Source organism: Lagenorhynchus albirostris, chromosome 11 (assembly GCF_949774975.1).
Source record: "Lagenorhynchus albirostris chromosome 11, mLagAlb1.1, whole genome shotgun sequence".
In the NCBI taxonomy this organism is placed as follows: Eukaryota; Metazoa; Chordata; class Mammalia; order Artiodactyla; family Delphinidae; genus Lagenorhynchus; species Lagenorhynchus albirostris.
Window position 1 is genome coordinate 49,708,737 of NC_083105.1, and position 19,432 is coordinate 49,728,168.

Here is a 19,432-nt window from a genome sequence, read left to right on the forward strand (position 1 = left end):
GTTCCAGTCTGAGTCCCAAGACCTGAGAACCAGGAGAACTGATGGTGTAGCTCCCCTCCAAAGGCTGGGAGGCTTGAGACCCAGGAAGAGGTGAAATTTCAGTTTGAGTCCAAGGACAGGAATAATCTGATGTCCTACTTCAAAGAGTGTCAGGCAACAGGAATTCTCTCTTACTCTGGGGAGGGTCAGTCTTTTTGTCTTATTCAGGCCTTCAACTGATTAGATGAGGGCCATCTACGTTAGGGAGGGCAATCTGCTTTACTCAATTAACGAGTTTAAACATTAATCTCATCCAAAACACCCTCACAGACACACCCAGAATGATGTTTGACCAAATATCTGGGCATCCCATAGCCTAGTCAAGGTGACACATAAGATTAACTACTAGTTGTCCCAACCACTGTGCCCTGTACTGTCATTTAAAAATACACTCTAGGGAATTCCCTGGTGGTCCAGTGGTTAGGGACTTGGCACTTTCACTGCCAAGCCCCCAGGTTCAATCCCTGGTCAGGGAATTAAGATCCCACAAGCTGTGTGGCATAGCCAATAAATAAATAAATACACTCTAATATTTTTCTTAGATGAACTTTCATTTGGCTTTCACACATGCCTTACTTAAATTACTCATGTTAGAGCTGCTGCTTCTCCCATGTTTCCCCTTTCCCCAGTAATGTTCTTCTAACTGAAGATTTTAAAATAAAACCCACGTGGATTCATTCTGTTTGCTTTCTGCTCCCTTTATTTTTTCCTTAAGAAGATAAACTATCCAAGGAAGCTTCCTCTTGCATTTTAAATTTTCAAAGAGGGTTTTGCAGCTAAAAGTGAGTTAACAACATCTAAAAGAATCCTTGGGTACCCACTAGGAGTGCATATTAGGTGTTAAAAGAGTTTTCAAATTCACTGCATGCAATAGAAAAGAAGTGCTGGGTTTTGGTAGCAGTATTGAAACTTCCAGGTGGCTGTTCAGTATGCAGTGTGGGTGCTCGTAAAAGTCAATGCACGATTAAAAACATATATTGTGGATGTTTTCAGGCCCTGGAGCCAATCCAAAATAACAGCTGGGATCTTACATCTCCTGGGGAACTCCTCAAACTTATGAAATTCAGTCCCAAGCAGTCATAACACTCTGTTAGAGTGAAAGGCCCTGTGAGCAGGAGACTGGAAGCTTAATTGTTGGCACAGAGGAAATGGAAGGGCAGCTATGGACTCTCTCTATCACACACATTTCCAAATTCTTTAATGAACTGAGTGCATCCACATAAACTTGAAAAGGTGATCAAGCAGTCACATTAAAGCCTTTGGTTTCACAGGTTGTTTTTTTTTTTTTTCCTTGCGGTACACGGGCCTCTCACTGTTGTGGCCTCTCCCGTTGTGGAGCACAGGCTCCGGACGCGCAGGCTCAGCGGCCATGGCTCACGGGCCCAGCCGCTGCGTGGCATGTGAGATCTTCTGGCACTGGGGCACGAACCCGAGTCCCCTGCATTGGCAGGCGGACTCTCAACCACTAGCGCCAACAGGGAAGCCCGATTTACAAGTTTTTTTTCCCCTTTTCTACCAGGTGAGAGAGGCACTAGTAAGAAAACATGTCTCTTCTCCACTGTATTTTGAAAATTGTAAATAGAAAAGTAGATCAAGTGAGGCCACGTTTAGGAGTGTCCTGTGCCCTGTGCAGTCAACTGTGTACCTGTCAAAGTAAAACAATTGATTTAAATTAAGCTTTGAATTCTGTAAATGCAGACTGCAAAGCCACTCAAAGTGCACAAATACCTTGAAAGAATTTGTGTTCAGAAAAGGAGCATAAATTCTTAAGTGAGCAGATGTTTAGAAACAGACATTGCAATTGTAGTTGCAGTTGTAATCTTTAAAGAATATTGATTTTCAAATTTAGTAAAGGAAAAAATAATATGTCTTATATCCTACCCCAATAGCACTATAATTTCCTTGGAATAGGTTTTTAGATACAATGCTTTGAATATGAGATGGCTTTGGACAATGGAACCAAATGTATGAGACTGAATTTTAAATGATTTAGTTCTTTTTTTGGTTTGATATTATCAAGTGGTGATCTCACAGTGTTAGGGCCTATTTCCCTTAGATAATATGCTAGGGGTAGCTCTAGTGAGGTTAAATACCATCATCATCAACCATCACTGACTGAGAGCTTACTGTCCCTGGCTCCGGAGATGGAAAGAGATAAACCCTATTTCCCCCTGACAGAGCTTAGAGCCCAACTGATGACTTAGATGTACATACAAAGATGAAACAAGGCATTGGATATTGTTGAACAAGGGTTTAGACAGTAAGTACTTTGAGGTTGGGGAAGATATGAATCCCTTCTTAAGTGTTTCTTTACCAGTCTCAGTTGTATAATCTGTAAAATAATATTTGACCGTAACACACAGCAGAATATATTAATTTAATCTTCTACTACTAAACATCAACTTCTTTCTTGTATCTCTAACTTTTAGCCCAGAGTCTAACACATAGTAGGAATTCTGTCTACCCTAGCTAAAATACTATTATTTTAACAGTTGTGAGCTGCAACTCCCTAGCAACTGTAATCTGTCACTCATCTTGGCAGGATAACTGCACCACTGATTGCAATGTAACTATAAGAGTATGGTTTTGTCCCTACCTTAGTGTGTAGGTCTTCTAGAATTAGGCTTGTTAGAACAACCACATACATAATATGCTATATAAGATGCTATTAAAACAAAAAGCAAGCACGCTAATGCTGCAGTCATTTCTATGTTGTCAAAACCTAAGTCTTTGCGGTGTACAGGCACCGGCTGTCCTGGTTATGGCTGGGTTCACCCTGTCCCTTTGGGAGAATCTATGACAAATGCTGTTCTCCACATAAGGCTGGTGGGACTACATCTTGAAACAAGAGCAGGACAAGAGGAAAGTACCCAAGGAGTCTTGTTAATTTTAGGATGGAGAGTGGGTCATTTAAAGGTGACAGGTGCGACATTCATATTGATTTTCTGGATTTTACTTCTCAAAGAGTCTGGAAAGAAGATTTGAGCAGCTCAGATGGGATTTCTACTGATAACCCCCGGGATGGTTTGACTCTGCCCTTCCTTTAGCCCTTCAATTCCTTTACTCATTGAGGTTCCTGGGCCCGGCCTCTCCTTTGTTTAGGAGAGGCAGCCACTTGTATTTGGCAGCTCCGCAGTTCTGTAATGACAGACAGCCACCCAGCCAAGGGGCAGCAGCAGAAGCAAACATCCCAGCCTGATAAGACTGCTTATGCAGTGGCAGGGAAAAAAAGATTCTATCTTCCTGTCTTTTGTAGTTATTACATTCCTCTGGCTGTATTATTACGTTTCCAAGGGAAGAGAGAGAGAGAAGCCTGGCAAGGGCCAATGTCCTCAGTCTGGGAGAGCAAACTGCAGTTCCTTCAGAGGCCAAAATAAACTGCAGGGCAGAGAGAGTCATAAGTGGTTGGTCCCTGACAACTACAAACCAGTAGTTATAGCCTCAGGGCCCCAAATTCCTCAGTCCCCATCAGACACTCAGGAGGTGAAGACTTAGGCATTATCTAGCTGGGCCCCCAGCGAGGTGACCCCGCAGGACAGGCAGTTAGTTGCCAAGTGGAAGACTCAGTAGCCCCTCCTAACATTATCCTTTTGAAATCACAAGCAAGCGCCCCCAAGTCTGGGCGGAATCTTCCAGACTCTACCGTAAAGCTGCCCTCTCCCCTCAATTCACCCTTCCACCGATATTCTATGAACCTATGACAAGGGGAAGAAACTAATCATAAAACATGATCATAAAACCCTTCTTATACTTGAAGACAACGATTAAATATTCACTGAGCCAAGGTCTCCCGGCTTCACTGAAAACAAAAGAGGTTCTCTACTCACGCCCTTCCCACCCGAGCAGAAAACGTATTCCCGGCCCCGGCTGGCGAGGACCGGGCGAAAGTTGCGATTTCTCTCAACTGAGGGCAAAGTTAGCGACTCCGCAGCTGCAAAGTCTCAGCTAGGGGGAGGGGGCGACAGCCCGGGCCGGGGGGAGAGCGGCGGGAGGAGGGACTAGAGGGAGAGACACTGCCCCCTACTTCAGCAAGGTCGTCGTCCAAGCCGGTGCAGCCGCCGGTTTAGGTTTTGGGAGGGAGGAGCGGCAGCCGCGGCTCGGCGCCAGGATCTGTACCTGGCAGGCCGGCCGCCCGGGGCGCGGAGGGTGTGAGCGCGCGCGCCCCCTTCGTGCCCGCTCAGCCTCGCGCGCGTCTCGGGGGAGGCTCCGCCACCAGGCGCCTGGGGAACCCGCAGCCTCAGTCCTGCCGCCGGCGGAGCTTTGTGCGGCGGCGGCGGCTCCGAGTCCCACCTGCTGGCGGCGGAGAGACAAGGAAGGGGAAGAAGGAGGAGGAGGAGGAGGGGACAGAGGCGGCGGCGCGAGACCACTCCAGCCGTCCGCGCCCACCTCCCGGGGGCTCCGCAGCCCCTGCTCTAGGCCTGTACGCGCCCCCCGCCCCCGGCCCGGCCAGGCCTCCCGGCCACACGGCCGCCGCCGCGGCTGCAGCCCCTTCTGCCCGGCCCGGCCAGCCCGGCCCGGCCACAGCCACCCGGAGCCGCCGGCGAGTTTGAGGCGAGCGCGGGGCGCGCGGCGCCGCCTCGATGCGCCCGGGAGACGCCTCGGCGCCCCAGCCCAGCTGAACAGCCCCGAGAGCGCCGCGGCCGGCTCGGGAGGGCGAGTGGGGAGGCGCGGCCAGCCCCGGGAGACGGAGAGCCAGCGGGCGAGGAGGAGCGAGCCCGAGAGCGAGCGCAGGGAGCAGACACCATGCCGGGCTGGAAGAAGAATATCCCCATCTGCTTGCAGGCGGAAGAGCAGGAGAGAGGTGAGCGGGGCGACCGGGCGGGGAGGGCCGGGGAGGGGGTCCGGGCCGGGGGCCGCCCCGGAGCCTCCCTCTCCCCGGGCTCCCTCCCGACCTGTCCGCGGCCGACGGGGGAGGGGCGCCGCGCCCTCCGGGGTCGCGGGGGAGTCCGGGCGGCGGCGGCGTGCGAACTCCAGATTTCTTTCTTTTTTTTGGGGGGGGTGGGGGTGGGGGAGAAGGAGGGTGCTGCAGTAGGGAACTTTTAAGTCGGGCAGAGATTTTTTTCTGGAGAGGACGTGGGGGGAACTCTAGCTTCTCCAGGGCCCACTTGCACGTGGAGCCCCGGGCGGCCTTCTGCGGGGTGGGTGCTGGGGTGACCGGGCGCCGGGGTGGGGCGGGGGTAGTCCTGCAGTGTTTTATGTGACTTTTCAAACTTTCCTCCTCCCTCCCGTGGTCGCTTTCGCGGTGTCCCCGCCTCGGGCTGGGCTTTGAGGGTGCTGCCACCCAAAGTTGCTGGAGAATCAGCAAGAAGGAGGCGGAGGAAGAGCGTGGGGGAAGGCAAGTGGGCGCTGCCGCAGGTCTCCGGAGGGGGAGGGGAGGAGGGGGAAAGCTGTCCCTAGACTGAGGGTCTGGGGCTGAGAGTGCCTCGGAGATGAGTTATGCCCCAGTGCAGTCCCCGCTGTCAAGTTAATACCGCAGGACTGCGGGCTTTTCGTAATTGCTGTCTGTTTCCTTTGTAAAAGGCGGCTCTCGGTGCCAGGTGGCTTGTAGACCTTTTGTGCTTCAGCCTGACAAGTGTACTGGGCACGTTGGCTTTAAGTGACTTGCGGCGAGGAAAGTTGAAGGCCTTTTTTGCACCTCCAAGGCTCGGTTCTATTGAGGTCATTTCATGGTGTTTGGATTGTGCGGAGGTTGGCCGGGGAGTTCATCTCGGTAACCTGGAGATGATGTACTGAGTGTGCCAGAATTTCCTCTACGGGCCGCACGGGGCCAGGGGGGTGTGCGCCGTGGCTCTGCTAGCGTCCAGAGGGCCCCTGGCTGGCAAGGTCCACCAGGGTTTATTCCTCGGCTCCTCCCACCCCGGCCTGCCCTGCTTCGAGGAAAATGCTTTAGAGTTGGAAGGGTTTCAGGACGCTGGGTCCGCATGGGCTGTGCAACCGCCAGGTCCGAGGATGAAGGGTGCTGCGTGGCTGGCGGGGTGAGGAGGCCAGTCTGGTGAGTGGAGTAGGCAGAGTTGTCAGGGGAGCTGAATCCAGCAGAATGATGAGTTGGTATGGAAGGTGGCTTGCTTATTAGGCACGCCCGAAGTTTCAGGTTTTGGAAATAATGCCTACTACTGAAGAACGAATGTACGATTTTCAGTTTTTCTCTAGGTGGCACAACCTGTCTTTGGTTTATATCCTGTTTAATGACTCAGGGAATTCATCCCTTTTTAACCACTTCCTTATTAGAGATGTGCATTCATTTCGCAGCACACGTTCTGGTGACCGAACTTACGTTCACCCACTCAAAATGCCACCCCTGCTTTAGAAAAACTTATGCTTTTCCCTTTAGTAGGTCATATCTTAAAAGGTGCAAATAGTAGTACCAATAATTTATAACCAGGTAAAAGCACTAAATGAAAGCCTTCTGTCAAGCGTGGAGTGTCTGTCCTGTCAACTCAGCGTCACAGTGGACTTGGTGTTAAATGTATCCATTTGCTAAAAAACCGTTGCAGTGCTGCCTACAAGTTTTATCAGAATGCTGAAATGGGTAGATTTTTGGAGCGTGACAAAATGTACTTTTATGTCTTTTAGAAATATATGGTAACTTTGAAAGATGATCGCCTAATCTGCTTGTTGGAGATAAGACTGAATTTCCTCCAGAACATAAAAATCTGAGTCAGAAATTGGGTATTCTGCCTTAACTTCTCCAGTAGGAGAAAACAGGGAACGTTTGTTACTTGGTGTCTTTTTTCACTAAAAAGTTTCTTACTTCTTGCTTATATTAAGTGATGCTTTTCTAATTAGTATTGTTTTTGTTTGGTTGTGGCATTTCTTTTTGAGGTCCTGCTTCATTGGGAATGCACAAATGTGTGTTTTGTTCCTTTTAAAATCTCCTACCTGGTGTTTGTGTTTCAATTGTGTGTGTGTGTGTATACATATATATGTATACATATATACATATATTTGAATGAACTGATTTTTAACGCATGTGTCAGAGGATACTACTTGAGATTGTCTTACTGTTTTGGAAGAATTTTATTGTAAAATAATGAGCGGTTTTCTATTTGCATTCGAAATCAGATTGTATTTAGCATTTTTCCTTTTAAGTGATTCAAATAGTGTTGAATTAGGTTCTTGTCAAATATAAACAGAAATATTAAACTATCAGGTTGGTTAGGAAAATAAGGAACATAAAGGGAACAAATACATTTTAAATTTTGTCTGGGCATAACATTGACCAAAAAGCCCATTTATAATATCTTACCATTAAATTCTAAGGTTGGTTGTGCTCATAGAACCATTGTTCTTTCCACATTCCCCCAGCCCCAGTTTACATTTAAACATTCTAAAACCCATTATGGAGACTACTCTAGCATACCATTTTTTCATGTAGATTTTATTTAGCTAAATCTCTTTCTGAAACAATGCAAATTAATACAGGCTGCTAGCTTCTTTAAGGACCATGTATTTGAACAGTATTTCTAGGCGTTATTCTTGAAAAAAAAAACGCTAATCTCAATTCAAAGATTTAGGGAACCTGCCTTCTTGGTATTGTCACATACAAAGAGAGGTCTGGCCAATCCATATGACTTCATGCCATACCTACACACCATTCATAACTTGGGTTCACCTTGAATGCCTCTGTCAAGATGATATTGAGTGAACTATTGCTACTGCATGCAGTGCTGAGCAGAGAAACTGTAACATAAGAGTTGCTGCAGGAAATGCCGTCATTTCCAAAATGACATGTTAAGATTCACCCATGTACGGTAAAAATTCACCCACGTGCTATTAAAATTCAGGGCACATTTCTCTGTCTTCCCCCCGATTTTCTGCCTGAGCTGATAAACCCAATCCATTTAGAAACTGCCTAATACACTTTTGGGTAAATGTTTTAGAAGAAGATAAATGATTCTGAAAACTGTTCTGTTTAATATCCCTTCCAAGCAAATTAAATTAAGCAATTCATTTGTTGTTTTAATCTGCTTATTAGCTGATCGTGTGTAATAAGAATATAGTTGTTAAGGAAAATCTTAGTGTAAAGGGATAGGTGCCTCAGTAATTAATGATGCCTTTCTTTTGCCTTGTAGCTTCCCTTCTGATTTGTGTGGACTTGGTTAGTAAATGTTTGTGTGTGTGGTGTATACACATTCTCCGTGGGAAAATGTATGCATTTTGTATATCTCCCCTCCCTCTTGCCTTTCTGTTCTTCTCATAAGTTTTGGAGGTCTACAAGTGAACTTGAGGACTTCCTTTTGGACCCCTGTAGGAATTACTGTGTCTGGGGTTTTGCTTCTGTTTTGTCAGATGAGAGTATTTGGATCTGATTAGATGTAAAGAATTAGTGTTTATAAAATATGTATGAGAAGGCACAGGGGGCTTAAGTAGTGTGCTTTTATTACATCTTTGGTTTGTTTCATTTTCCACATCACAAGGAGATCTGGTGACCCTACCCCACGTAACCTGCTTAATAAAAAGTCCAATTTGAAATTTGAGTCTTGACTGGGGAATGCTGTGGGGAAAAGAGAAGAGATCAAAATGCACAAGAGTTGGCTGTGCGTTGGGCACTATGTTTGACATTTCCCGAGCATTATTTGGTATAGTCCTTACCACGTGCCAGTAAGGTAGGTATTATTATTTCCCCTGACAGTGGAAGAAAGTGATGCTCAGAGAATGAAAAAATTTGCCTCAAGTTACAAAGCCAAGACTGAGGGCACCCGTTTCTAGACATAATTCGAAAAAGAAATTGTTACTTTTCCTAAGATGAGGTTTTTAGCATTGTATTAACATTATAATGTCTTACGGTTTTTCTTTTGGACAGAATTTTAATAAACTTCCACCAAATATTTCATTAAGAATTCACGAGGAGAGTTTTGTAGTTACATATCCTGCGGAAAAGCTTCCAAAGTATATTTTGGGCTTTTGAAAAACTGTCTTTGCTAGGTAGATTTATTAACCCTAACTGTAAGGATTGGCATGTCAGCATATTTCTAAGTGGAGTTATTTGATTATACTTAAAGAGACTCATGTAAATGAATGGCTTTTCCCCCAAGGACTTGAAATATTACATAGTTTTCCTTTTTTTCAGAGTATTTGCCATGAAGGCAAGAATGAACAAGAATTAGGTATTTTCCCTCACTGCGATGAACTAGGAAACTACTATATTGTTAATAGCCACTGTACATTTGCTCTTTTGCCAACTTTTTATTTAATTAAAGCCATCCATCTGAGCTCTCGGCCTGGCTATCTATCAGAAGGCCCAGTGGCCAAAGGGGCATCAGATAATGTTTTTTTCTGCGGCAGCTTTATTGGTTTTTCATGAAGAAAAAAGAAGGATCAACTTAAATTGGTAAAGGATATTGAGAATTGATTATCATGGGTTTTAAAATGGTTACATTAAATGCTGTGTGAAGGCTGGTGGTTTAAGGCATTTAGGATTTGATCAGTTTATTTTCAGTTAAATTACAATCGTAGTTCAGTAATAAAAAATACAAGAATAGTAGTAATACAAAGGAACACATCTAACAGAGAATGCTATTCAAACACAAGAGCAAAACCTGGGTTTGAAGCTATTGTTTTATCTTTTAGGAAAGTTTATTTCTCCTTAAATTCGAAGGTGTCCTGAATATAAATATAAAAATCTATTGGAACAAAATGCCATATTCAAGACATCTATTTATTTAGACAGGTCAGTGGCCAAAGGGTGTTGTCAGTTTCGTGGGAAAGTCAGCGTTCTTTAAGTACATCTGCTGATTAAAATGCGCCTGATTGAATTTCTTACCGCCTTTTATTTCAACAGTGATTAAACTTTAAGTACTAAATCAGGTGTTGTGTAGAATGTGAAGACGAGGCTAGTGTCCTGGATAGATTCCTTTGCCTCACCCAGCAGAGTGATGGAGGACAAGGTATTCGAAGTCAAACAGCTGTGGGTTTAAAGCCACTTCAGCACCTCTTAGCTCTGTGATCTTTTAACTTTTCAAAGTCCTTGTGTTTTCTTCTTTAAAATGAGGACAAGTAACATCTACCTCATGGGAGGAGTAAATGAAATTAAAAAGTGTGGGGGAATTTCTGTCAGTACCTTGTATATAGTTCAAGGCTCAGTAATGGCAACCAGTATAATTTTTACGCTGTCTTGATATAGATCTGTAAACTTGACACCTCAAGGCGTCCTGATGATGAAATGATAAGTTTTTATTCTTTAAATAAGTTTTTATCCTTTAAAAATGTCATAAACCAGTAAAAAAGAAAGTCCAGTGTTTTGTGAAAAGCTGTGTTGAAACACAGAGCCTTATGAGGCCAAGGTCTTTGATATATTCTGGTCTGACCCTCTCATGAAGAAGAAGAAACTCCAGTATAGGGGGAAATGTGCCCAAGGCCACATTTCATACATTTAGTAAACAGTTATTGACAACTAACTGACATTTGGGTGCTGGGGATGAGCAAATCATCATTCCCATTGTCAAGGAGATTATTATGCATAGTTACAGAGTCATGGATATGATAGCCTCTCTCCTCCTGTACAGATTAGCTCTGGGGGAGCAGAGAAGAGGGGTTGAATGTGCCGAGGGCAGGTGGGAAGAGGGAAGCTTCTGAGGACGCTCTCAAAGGAGGTGGCACAGAGGAAGTGTTAAAGGACTTGAAGGAAGGGGAGGAGTTCAGAAGGTTGGGAGGGGATGTGAGGACAGATATTTCAGGCAGGGGGCATGGTGTGTTCCAAAGCATTATGGAATAAAATATTTTAAGAACCACTACTGGTTTCTTAAGGGGCTGAAGCATAGAGTATGAATATGCATATGGACTGTCGAATAAGAATACGTCTTTCCCCAAGCGGTGGGGAGACTGGGTGGGAGAAGATGAGACCACCTTTGGAAGGACTTTGTATGCCAGGTGGCAGAGTTCAGATTGTATCCAGCAGGTGATGAGGAGTTAATTGAAGGATTTCCAACAGAGGAGTGAAGGGATCAGATTTATGTCTTAGAAAGGTCATCTCGGTAGCAAGGAGGGAAGATTAGAAAAAGAAGGGACTGGGCTTCCCTGGTGGCGCAGTGGTTGAGAGTCCACCTGCCGATGCAGGGGACACGGGTTCGTGCCCCGGTCCGGGAAGATCCCACATGCCGCAGAGCGGCTGGGCCCGTGAGCCATGGCCGCTGAGCCTGCGCGTCCGGAGCCTGTGCTCCGCAACGGGAGAGGCCACAGCAGTGAGAGGCCTGTGTACCGCAAAAAAAAAAAAAAAAAGAAAAAGAAAAAGGAGGGACTGGAGAGGTGGGAATCAGGTAGGAATCTACTGCCCTGTTGCAGGCCATGCAGAGATGTACCGGAGGAGGACTTGGTGAGCAGGTGAACGTAGGAAATGTGGAGGGCGTAAGTCTCTGGTGAAGATACTGATTAGATTTACAGTTGTGGCTTGAGACCCAGTACCTTGATACAAAGCCTGGTATTCTTTCCACTACATGTTGCCTTTCTTTACTCCCCCCTCCCCAATCTATGTAGGGGAAAAATGTAAACATAGTCTGGTAGAATAATGTAAAAATAGACAACCACCAAAGTGATTGGGTACCAGGCTGGGTCATGATAGCTTAGTATGCACTAGTTTTTTCTTCTAATTATATAAAATTCATATACTATCTAATCTTAAAGGAAAAATAATTATTATCCTGTACACTTATATCCGAATACTAATCTGGAATTTAAAGTGATTTTTTTTTAATGGAAAAAGAGAAAAGTGGTAGTTATTATCTTAGAGAAATGTCTTCCCCTACTAACAGAATTGGGTGGGGTTTTAAAAAATTATTATTTTCTGAAAACAACTAAATTCTCTATGAATAAAGTTTAAAAATAATTCTTACATTGGACTCAAAATTCAAAAAGTGGGTTAAAGTCCTCCCTTGGCCATGTTCTTGATTAGCTGGTCTAGGCACAGCCTGCCCGTCTGAACCTCCATTTGCTCATCTGAAAGTAGAGATGATTCTTGTCATACAGACCTCCTAAAGTTGTTATCGGGTGAAAGCTATTATTGCTACGTGGTTACATTACGAAGGGAAGAAGTTGTTGAAAGACTGAGATTTTTTTTTTTTTTTTTGGTGGTACGCGGGCCTCTCACTGTTGTGGCCTCTCCCGTTGCGGAACACAGGCTCCGATGCGCAGACTCAGCGGCCATGGCTCACGGGCCCAGCCTCTCCGCGGCATGTGGGATCCTCCCAGACCGGGGCACGAACCCGCATCCCCTGCAGTGGCAGGCGGACTCTCAACCACTGCGCCACCAGGGAAGCCCAAGACTGAGATTCTTAAAGCACATCTATTAGCTGACCATTTCTGGATGGAGGCGTTATTGCATAACTTCTGTTTCATAAACTGGAAGCTTTCATTAAAGAATCTTAATTCTTAGTTTTCCAAAATGAAGTTCAAATATGAGAGTCCCCCCCTTAGGCTCCCATTGATAACAAAATAACTCAAGTGATGTAACTAAATTACAACATATACACACAGGCTGCACAATTCTTGGAAGCAGCCTCTTTCCCCACTGGGCTTGGAAGCATCCCGCTCAGATGCTGAGTGTACCTTGCTACCTCTCCCTCTTCAGTTTCTGCTGCTCTCCAGCCTAGGCTTCTGACCTCAACGCAAACCCCAAGACACCATTACTTCTCAAATTGAAATCATGTATGGAACCTTTTTAAGGAAGCAAAAATTCTTGCAGACCTCCACTGCTGACTTTATTTCTGTTATGTTACTTAAATATGTACTAACGTAAAACTAGGTGTAAACTCCTGATGCTTACAGGTCTCATACAACCACAGAACCAAAACAGATTTTACAAATGAAATGTAAACAAAACTACCAAAAAAATCAATAGCTTCCAAGTGAACAGCATCTACTTCATGCGACTTGATATTGTTTGCCTGAAACAAAATTCCCTTTTGTAGTATGAATATGGTACTTGCTGCTGTGGAAAGTAGTTGAACTACTTTCACTTTTTCCCTAGTTGAACTCCCGTGGAACGTTGGTCTCAACAGTCTGATGTCACCTGGTCTTTCTGGGGCATGAACATGTCATTTGCTTGTGAAGTTCTCTTTTCTCATTGGTTTGTTTTGCACCATTGTGATCCTAAATACAAACCCCAGTATTGGTAATGCAGTTGGTGGTAGTATTAGGCTGATCTACATTAGTACTTCTAAGACTACTTGTGGTGAAGGGCTGTTTATCCCCCAGTCTGATATGTGGTCCTATAGTGACTGCACCACGTGAAACTCCCCACGTGAGTCTGACCACACCTGCACTGTCTATGTCGTGTTCAGTGAGATGAGACCATTCATCACGGACTTAGATGTTGGGGCAATGCCAGACTGCTGCAGGAATTTCTAAACACCTACCCTCATTTTCAGTATTCATCTAACCATGGATGGGTAATAAGCAGTTTTCTAACTGGCACTGTCCGTAGACCACACTTTGGATAGTACTGGTTTAGAATATGTTTATGTAGCTAGTGCTGGGAAGCAGAGTTCAGAAGGATGGGTGTATGTGTGTGTGAAAATGGACACACTACTATTAAAATATACAAATGAAATGTAACTTATTTTCTATAGCTGCTTTCACTTTGCCTTCAAGATCCCATTCCCACTGAAAACACCTGATCTTGTCCATTAAGAGCACATTAGTTTCCTGTTTAAAGACTCTTCGGTTGTTTCATTTCTCAAGGGTTTTCCCTTCCCTCATTCCCAAGACGGCATTCGGGTGAACGGGAAAGCTCTGTATCCTCGTGGCCCTGGGTGAAGGGCATTTTATTCATTGTGTGACCCTCACTGCGTCCACTGCTTTGGAATTGGCATGCTTGGTGGCTGGTATCCACTGAAACGCGACTGTTCCCATTTGGTCTTTGAGTGTCATCCTGGCAGCTGATTTGGGCTTCCTGGATCTTGCCATTGAGTCTGGTTGTAGCATCCAGCCTGTGACCTTTTTGTCAAACCCCAGGCCTTATCTAGGTTCCAGTCCTGTCAACATGTCTATATCCCTCCTGGGAGCCAGAGAATACAACAGTTTCCCCTGAATCATTATGGAGTTTGTGGGATCTTGGGAGGTGCCAACATCCCTACCTGTCTTATGCTACCTTCTGCATATATTGCCACTGTTCCAGTGCTACCTTGAATTCTGCCTATGCCCAGTAAGGGACCTTTATGCTAGCAAGACAGATCATTGGTCAGAATGTTTACTAATGTCCTGAAAACCAAACAGGTGTTAGTTTTCCTCTCCTTTTGTACTTGTCATGAGTCTTGAATCCTTGCAGGGTATTGGATACTTACATCTGATCTTTTGTCCCTCCCTTCTTTTTTTTTTCTTTTTTCTCTGCTGTCCCAGATATCTGGAGTGGCTTAAATGACTTGAAAACTTAAAACCGGAAGGAACAGGAGTCAGCAGGGGGAATAAATAATAAGGGAGAAGAGTCCAATAGGCCATCATTAGGTGGACACCTGTCCCTAAGATCTGAATGTCAGGGAAAAAAGATATAGAGAAGAACTGTCTAACAGCCCAGAGATAATGTAGCTTGAGGCTGGCAAGTAATTTTGACCAATACCTTCTATCAGCCTACCTTGTACACACACCTTTCTCACTTAATAGTTTTATTAGAAATCTGCCCTTTGTGTTTCATCAGCAAACGTGTGAACTTGAGAACTGACATATTTCTTTTCATGGTCGTGTAATTGCAATGTGCATTTTCTGTTATTCATGTATTTTAAAGGTTTACTTTGTATTTAGAATAAAGATCTTTAGAAGAGATCAAGACTTTTTGTATGAATTGATGTTAGAATTAATAAATATATTTTTTACTGGTGAAGTGTTCATTTCTTTTGCTTTCACAGTTGTTGAATATAGCAGACAATATGAAAATTTGATAGTTTGACAGCATAAGTTACTAGAGTTTATATCTTTTTTAGGTACAGTTCATCATTTGAGGAAAAGTTAATGAATGTAGCTTTTACCTGTTAGCACATTAAAAATAACAGCAAAACAGTGGAAAATAATGTAGGTGAACATTCAGGTAATAATGTAGTAGATATTTATTTGTTCATGTATTCTGATATATAATCTGAGAATAGCTTTCCTTCTTGATACCTTCTGATGTCAAGTATTTCTACTGTTATCAATATTCAGAATTTCCATTGAAAAAGTGCACTAATATCCTCAACTTAGTCATAAGGATTTCTACCTTGCCCTCTTCTGAAGTGTCAGGATTGTTGATTAAAAGAGAGTGGCGGGGGCTTCCCTGGTGGCGCAGTGGTTGAGAGTTTGCCTGCTGATGCAGGGGACGCGGGTTCGTGCCCCGGTCCGGGAAGATCCCACATGCCGTGGAGCGGCTGGGCCCGTGAGCCATGGCCGCTGAGCCTGTGCGTCCAGGGCCTGTGCTCCGCAGCGGGAGAGGCCACGGCAGTGAGAGGCCCGTGTACTGAAAAAAAAAAAAAAAAAGAGAGTGGCATTTAAAATTAGATTTTTCAGATGAATTCAAGTGTTTCTTTTTAAATATGTAATTTTCTAGTATGTGCAGAGCACATTTTTGTTAAATGTGAACCTTGAACAAGGGAATATAAATTTAGTTTCTCTATTACTATTTCACTTCCCCCCCTATAATTTTAGTTAAGAGAATGACAGTTTGCCAGGCTAGAATCAGATACCCGTAGTGCTGCATCTACTAAGAAATAAGAAAGCACCTCATCTGGCTTTCTAGTGAATTTGAATGCAGATACACACACACACACACACACACACACACACACATACATACATACATACATACATACATACATATATGTTTACCCTACCACCAAAGAGTAGCCCTAGTTTTCACGCCAGCAGTCATCTAAAATTATCAAGTGTGATCTGGGCTTTGCATTCCATGACTGCATTGACTCAGAATCCTACCCTCTCAGCCTCTGCTGCTCATGCTGAAGAAGCAGGGAGGGCAGTGTATTAGTCTGCTTGTGCTGCCATAACAAAATACCCCAGGCTGGGAGTCTTAAACAACAGAAATATATTTTCTTACAGTTCTGGTGGCTAGAAGTCCTTGATTAGTGTGTCAGCAAGGCCAGTTTCTGGTGAAAGTGCTCTTCTTGGGTTGCCAGTGGCTGTCTCCTGTCTGTGTGTGCTCACACGGCCTTCCCTTGGAGCATGCACGAGGTTGGGGGTGGGGGTGGAGAGAGTTCTCTACTCTTTCTTCTTTTAAGGACACTAATCCTGTGGGATCAGGGCCCCACTCTTACGACCTCATTTAACATTAATTGCTTCCTTGGGAGCCCTGTCTCCAAATACAGTCACACTGTGGGTCAGGGGTTTCAACATAGGAATTTGGCAGGGTTGGGAGTGGGGGAGACACAAACATTCAGTCCAGAACGGGCAGGAACAGAAGATTAATCAATGGTTTAGGTAATGTTCCTATAAATTTCATCTTTAAGTGTCTGGAAACGGCTCCTTTTGAACAGAAGGTGACATACTCATTGCTTCCCCTGTGCTCTCTCAAGTGGTGGCAGTTTTCTCTCACATACCCTTGGAGGAGGAGTAGAAGGTCCTCTTTGTCCTTCTTTGCTACTTCCAGACTGTTCTTCTCTCCTTCCTAAAAATCCTGAATTTTGAATCTCATGCCATCAGACCACACAAACCATGGTTTCTCCTTGTTGCAGTCACTTCCTGCAGTCTTTGACCGCTTTCACTCCTGGCTCACTATTGTTCCAGCCCTACTTCTGTCATAATTCTTGTGATTTCAGTCTTCACATAAACTGTCCCTCTAGTTTCTTCGTTTCTCAGCCCTGCATCTTCTCTCTTTCCGTTGTTATGTCTGCCTCATGGCCACACCTTAGACCAGCAGTTCTCAAAGTGAGTGTTCTTAAGACCTTTCCGAGGGTCTGTTATTTCCATAACGATACTCAGACATGAATTGCCATTGGAACTGTCATGCATTTATGAGTGCACAGCAGTTTTCAGAGGTTACATGACATGTGATGAACATCTTCATTCTGGCAGCTAGTGAAATGTGTACTTGTATATCCTTATGTTTACAAATTTTCTGTTTTAATTTTAATATGGTAAATATGAATAGACCTCACCCACATTACCAAAAACTTTTTGGAACGCCCACTTACTTATAGGAATGTGGTAAAGCCACCCTGTTTGAGAACTGCTGCCCTCAACCTTGTCACTGCCAGTGACTGCTCCCCTCTGGCTCATCTTCGGGTGTCTTGCTCTCCAGTCAGCACCTGTCTTTCTAACTCAGTCTCTGTGATCCTGACTCCAATAATCCTCAATCCCACGAGGACCTAAAACCCATTGATCTCACCCCCTTTTTACTATTCCACACCCCTCTCACGTCCTCATTTCCCTTCTTTCCAGCCTCAATTCCTTCATATCTCATATAATCAGTCTCTTGGGTGTACTCTTAATTTCCTCTTCCCTCTTCCATGTCATAGGTCTCATCTAGAAAACCTGGTTAAACTCAACTTTCTACCACCCTAATTTTTGCCTCTGCCGTTTAATATGGTTGGAGAAAAACACTCGGCCAAGCTGACTGGTTTCACTTTAATTTCAAGATTGCCACTCTCAAGCGCACTTCTAGTGCTGCTGGGTTACCAAGCTACGTTTGCTTGGTCTTCATTCATGCCTCTGCTCTCCTAGCTGACCCATACTCCTGCTCTCTCCTCTCTCCTCAGATCTTCACTGCCTCTGCTTCCATTCTCACCCTTTGTTAAAGACTTTGCTTCCTATTTCACTTAGGAAGTAGAAGCCATTAGAAGAGAACTTCTGTTTGCATCTGTGCCCGTATATTCTGTCTTCACTCCTGCTACTACGGTTGAACTGTGTGCTTTTATTCAGTGCCAGCCTTCCACTTGTGCATCAGATCCCATGCCCTTGTGCCCCTCCGGGACGCGGCTCCAGCATATTCTCTGTCTCTCCGGCATCATTAGTTTCCCTCTCTACTGAATTATTGCCATTCAACCATGATGCTATTTCAGCCACTTTAAAAAACAACCCTCTCTTGACGCTTACTCTGCCCAGTTACCACTCCACTTTTCTGCTTCTCTTAAAAGCAAAATCCCTTGAGAAATTTGTCTGTATTCACTCTTTAATATTGAATAGTTCTCCACTTATTCTCTCTTGAACCTAGTCCAATCCAGTGTTTGTGCCCTATTGTGTCTCCTTCTACCAAGGTGACCAGTGACCTCCACATTGTTAAGCCTGCTAGCTAATTCTCAGTCCCGTATTACCTGACCAGTCAGAAGCATTTGAGATAATTAACTACTCCCCCCCTGGAAGCCTTTATTCACTTGGCCTCTAGACTGTCACACTGTCCTCCTTCCCTTCTCATTCCTACTTGGTCTCTTTTGGTTTATTCCTTAGGTCCCTGATATCTAAATATTGGAGTGCACCAGGGTTTGGTCTTTGTGCTTCCTCTTCTTTTGTGCTGTCATCTGGTCATCAATACATGATGCTTTCGAAATTTGTGTCTCCAGCTTGGTCCTTTTCCTGAGCTCTAGGCTTCCCTGTTCACAGGACTTCCAGCATCTTCATCTGCAGGTCGAACAGGCAAGCAACTTACCGAACATATCCAAACTCAAGCTCCTCGTTCGCTCCCTCAAACCCGCTCCTCTCTAGTGTTCCCCGTCGTTGTAAATGGCACATCCATCTTACCGCTTGTTCATGTCAGAGCCCTTGGTATCTTCCTGGGACCCTCTGTTTCTCTCACACTGCACATCCAGTCTGTCAGAAAATCCCGTTGACTCTACCTTCAAAATATTATATATCTCGAATCTGACCATTGTCATCTACCTCTGCCACATCCAACGCAGTTCAAGCCACTATCATCTATATTTATGTGGCTTATTGCATTCTCCTCCAAGCTGGGTTTTCTGTTTGTCCCCTTGTCTTCTGTTCTGACAAATATTTTACGCGGTACAGGCATAGTGATCCTTTTAAAATATCTGAGGTCTGCTCAAAACACTTTAGTGGTTTCCCGTTGTGTCTACCGTAGGCACCCTGGCCTTAGAAACACCCAGTTGGCTTCTGTCTCAGGGTCTTTCTTCGCCCTCCCCCCCCCTTTGCCTGTGTGACACCCTCTCTCACCTTCTTCAAGGCTTGGTGTAAATGTCACTTCCTTAGTGAGGCCTCCCTTCCCAGCTGTACTTGAAATAGTAACCTCCCCAACACCCCTCCTCTCTCTTCCTTGCTTTCGTTTTTCCCATGGCACCCTAGGACGTGCTATTTCTTTTACTTTTTTATGCGTATGTTGTATAGCCTATTGCTTTTTGTTAATGGAAGCTCCACGAGGGCAGGGATTTTATCTGTTTTGTTAACTGCTCCATCCCCAGCACACAGAAGTATTGGGCTTGCCGTAGGCGCTCAGTAAATCTCTGTTGAGTGAATTGAGGGGCCAAGG

The 19,432-nt window shown here is 44.6% G+C and overlaps 1 protein-coding gene across 1 annotated transcript in view; it reads left to right on the plus strand.

The window, feature by feature from the left end:
• The first annotated feature begins 4,826 nt into the window (after positions 1-4,826).
• The window catches only part of GRIP1 (glutamate receptor interacting protein 1), a 703,482-nt gene continuing 688,876 nt past the window's right edge, over positions 4,827-19,432 (plus strand). The window contains exon 1 of the mRNA XM_060164614.1: positions 4,827-4,840. The gene's annotated coding sequence lies outside the window, so the exon portion shown is untranslated. The remainder of the gene's footprint in view (positions 4,841-19,432) is intronic.